Source organism: Homarus americanus, unplaced genomic scaffold (genome assembly GCF_018991925.1).
Source record: "Homarus americanus isolate GMGI-L3 unplaced genomic scaffold, GMGI_Hamer_2.0 scaffold18703, whole genome shotgun sequence".
In the NCBI taxonomy this organism is placed as follows: Eukaryota; Metazoa; Arthropoda; class Malacostraca; order Decapoda; family Nephropidae; genus Homarus; species Homarus americanus.
Genome location: NW_024749779.1, coordinates 9,170,553 through 9,174,540, shown reverse-complemented (window position 1 = coordinate 9,174,540; position 3,988 = coordinate 9,170,553). Strand labels below are relative to the sequence as shown.

General features: G+C 36.3%; 1 protein-coding gene across 1 annotated transcript in view; it reads right to left on the bottom strand.

Annotated features, from left to right (window-relative positions):
- LOC121853914 (glutamate receptor-like) overlaps positions 1–3,271 on the bottom strand; it is a 53,275-nt gene extending 50,004 nt beyond the window's left edge. Inside the window, exon 1 of the mRNA XM_042348309.1 lies at positions 3,228–3,271. The gene's annotated coding sequence lies outside the window, so the exon portion shown is untranslated. The remainder of the gene's footprint in view (positions 1–3,227) is intronic.
- Between the last annotated feature and the right edge of the window lie 717 nt (positions 3,272–3,988).

Genomic DNA, 3,988 nt, shown 5'->3' with positions numbered 1-3,988 from the left:
CTTTCAATCTCTCTTGAGACACAGTTGTTCTTAGATAGTTTTTTATCAATTTCAGCTTGGAAAAACTCCGCTCCCCTGATGCCACTGTGACTGGTACTGTCAATAAAATCCGATATGCTATTTCTGCATTAGGGAAGGAACCATTTAGAGACTTGAGAAACTGAAGGACTTGAAGTGCACTGTTTGTTTCTTGAGGAATAAGTTCTTGGAGTACTCGAAGCTCTGAGAACAGGTCTGCACAATCAATATCGATATTGGCAGTTGGCTGGATCACATAAATCATCTTCAGTTTCACGGTTACGGTCTGAGTTGTCCATTTTTAAAGCTTTCATCTGTTTTTCACTACTGTCCTGCGAGAGAGATTTAGGAGTAATGATAAGTAGGAACCTTAAGCCAAGTAAACAATGTGTTTTTGCTCGTAACAAGGCTAATAAAGTACTTGGGTTCATACAAAGGAGTGTTAGTTACAAGACTAGCGAGGTCATCCTAAAACTGTATCTTGCTCTTGTGAGACCACACCTGGATTACGCAGTTCAGTTCTGGTCACCGTATTACAGAATGGATATAGAATCCTTGGAAAGAATTCAGAGGAGAATGACAAAGACTAATCCCGGGCATTAGGAACCTTGAGTAGATAGAGACAGGTTAAAGCATCTTAATTTGCACTCCCTTGAGAGACGTAGAGCTAGGGGCGACCTGATAGAGGTGTATAAGTGGAAGGCAGGGCTAAACAAAGGGGACATTACAAAGGTACTCAAATTATCCAACCAGGAGCGAACTCGTAACAATGGTTTTAAATTAGACAAATTTAGATTTAGGCGTGAAATAGGTAAAGCACTGGTTTGGAAACAGAGTAGTTGATGAATGGAACAAGTTACCAAATATCATCATTAACTCGAATACGCTGAATTGCTTCAAACATAGGTTGGATGCTCATATGAGCAATAGGGGTTGGGTGTAAACGGGACTGCCCAGTATGGGCCAATAGGCCCGCTGCAGTTTCCTCCATTCTTATGTTCTTATGTTCTATCTTCTTACCTGCATAATTGTCTATCTTCTTACCTGCATAACTGTCAATCTTCTAACCTGCATAACTCTCTATCTTTTAACCTGTATAACTATATATCTTCTTACCTGCATAACTCTCTATCTTCTAACCTGCACAACTGTGTATCTTCTAACCTGTATAACTATCTATCTTTTTACCTGCATAACTGTCTATCTTCTAACCTGTATAACTACAGTGTATCTATCTTCTTACCTGCATAACCGTCTATACCACTTACCTGCATATTTGACTATTTATTTACCTGCATAACTTTATATCTACTAACCTGTATAACTATCTTTCCACTACCCTACATACTATCTATCTAATAACCTACATAACTATTTATATATTTTACCTACTAACCTGTAAATCTATCTATCTACTTAACTGTATAATTGTCTAACTACTAACCTGTATAACTATCTATCTACTTACCTGCCTAAGTGGTTATTCATTTACTGTATAATAAGCTGTTTATTTACCTGCATAACTATTAACAATACATACCTATTTACCCATATATCTTCTCTTTACTCTGTTTATCTTGTTCTCTTCTTATCCATTCATCGAATCGTATATTTGTGTTTATTTGTGGATTTGGTAGATTTACTTCAGTTAATGCTCAGGATATTCTGCGTCATATTTATTGTTCAAAGGTAATATATAAAATTTTAATACCAATATATTTCTCTGTGTTAATAATACATGTCTGCTTTTATGATATTCATTAAAACAAAACAAAACAAGAGTACTTAAAGATGAGAGGTGGAGAAAATTTGCCGTTTTTTCAGACGTCATAAATTATCAGTTGTAATATTATATACTAACTGCAGTAATATGTCTATATTTATAATCAAATAAAAAATGGAAGTTTGGACTAATTCTCTCCTATAGGTAATTAACCACAATTCTACCAAGGTTGGTAGATAATTATTGCTTTCTTTCCTCTATACCCTGTGTTAGTACTGCATAGATCTCCCTGTCACAGATAGATTTTCCTCTACCATAAATATAACCTCCACTAGTTCATATCACTGTGCTTTGTTGAAAAAAAATATTCAAAACCCTTAAATTACTGTACCTCTTAACCCCAAACCACTTCGCCTTACACTTTAACTCACAAACACCATAAGCTACCCTTAACCCTTTGAGGGAGAGGGGTTAACACCTTGTGGACGATGGTTTAACCATTTATGGAAGATGGTTTATCAGGTTGATGTGTTAAACTGTAGCGGGCCTATTGGCCCATACTGGGCAGTCCAATTTACACCCAACCCCTATTGCTCTTATAAGCATCCAACCTATGTTTGAAGCTATCCAGCGTATTCGAGTTAATGGTGATATTTGGTAACTTGTTCTAGTCGTCCGCTACTCTATTTCCAAACCAATGTTTACCTATTTCGCGCCTAAATCTAAATTTGTCTAATTTAAAACCATTGTTACGAGTTCGCTCCTGGTTGGATAGTTTGAGTACCTTTGTAATGTCCCCTGTGTTTAGCCTTGACTTCCATTTATACACCTCGATTATGTCGCCCCGCACTCTTCGTGTCTCGAGGGAGTGCAAATTAAGATGCTTTAACCTGTCTCTGTACTCAAGGTTTCTAATGCCCGGGATAAATCTTGTCATTCTCCTCTGAATTCTTTCCAAGGATTCTATATCCATTCTGTAATACGGTGACCAGAATTGAACTGCGTAATCCAAGTGAGGTGTCACAAGCGCAAGATATAGTTTTAAGATGACCTCGCTAGTCTTGTAACTAACACTCCTTTGTTTGAACCCAAGTACTTTAGTAGCTTTGTTTCGTGCAAATACACATTGTTTACTTGACTTAAGATTCCTACTTATCATTACTCCTAAATCTCTCTCGCAGTCGGATTTCTCAATAACATCTTTGTTCATCTGGTATCTGGTTTCCCTGTTTACCCATCATCGTCAAAGGGTTAAACCATCGCCCTTAAGGGGATAACCCACAAACACCGTACAGTAACCCTTAACTTAAAAACACCTTAACTTTCTCCCTAACTAAAAAATACCTTAATTTTCCTTTACCTGCAAACATCCCTTAACTCATGAACACCACATTTTACGCCTTAATTTAAAAAAAACAACAGCTAATTTTTACTTTAAACACACTCATATTCACTTCCCCTTAACACACACAAAAAAACATCTTACCTCTTCAGCACCTCAAAGACCCTAGGTCCTCACCTGACCGCTACCTGATGACTAATGATACAGCTACACCGTCCCCCTCGACTTATTGCCCATGGAACGTAGCCGATCTTCATTAATCGCACAAATCGACAATTAAAATAAATACAGTTATAGATACATTATGCAGCAGGCTCCACCATGGCAGGCTAGGACTTTAATACCACCTGTCGCTGAATATAAAAAGATTAATCAAGAATACCGCCCTCAGGTGTTCACGCTAATCAGAGTATTTATGAGGCGGCCAAGTGACCCTACCCTAGCACCGACTAAACGAGGTTCTCTCTCTTTTCTGGTTCAAGATCGATTAAAGAGTCGCTTATTGTTTTACATTAACGTGCTGAAGATGATCGAGTGAAATAATAACTTAGTGTTATGGTATGACATTCATATCAACTAACCTGCATATATATATATATATATATATATATATATATATATATATATATATATATATATATATATATATATATATATATATATATATATATATATATATATATATACAAGAAGAAAACACGAAGTTCCCAAAGCGCTTTCATTAATTCACATCTTCAGGGATTGAGTACAGACTCTCTGTACTCACATATATATATATATATATATATATATATATATATATATATTTCAACAATGGACTTGTTACGTGGAAGCGTAGTTTTATAACGAAGAGGAGAACCAGGGAAAACACAAACATCTTGACTAAGTTGGGCTTCGTTTAATCG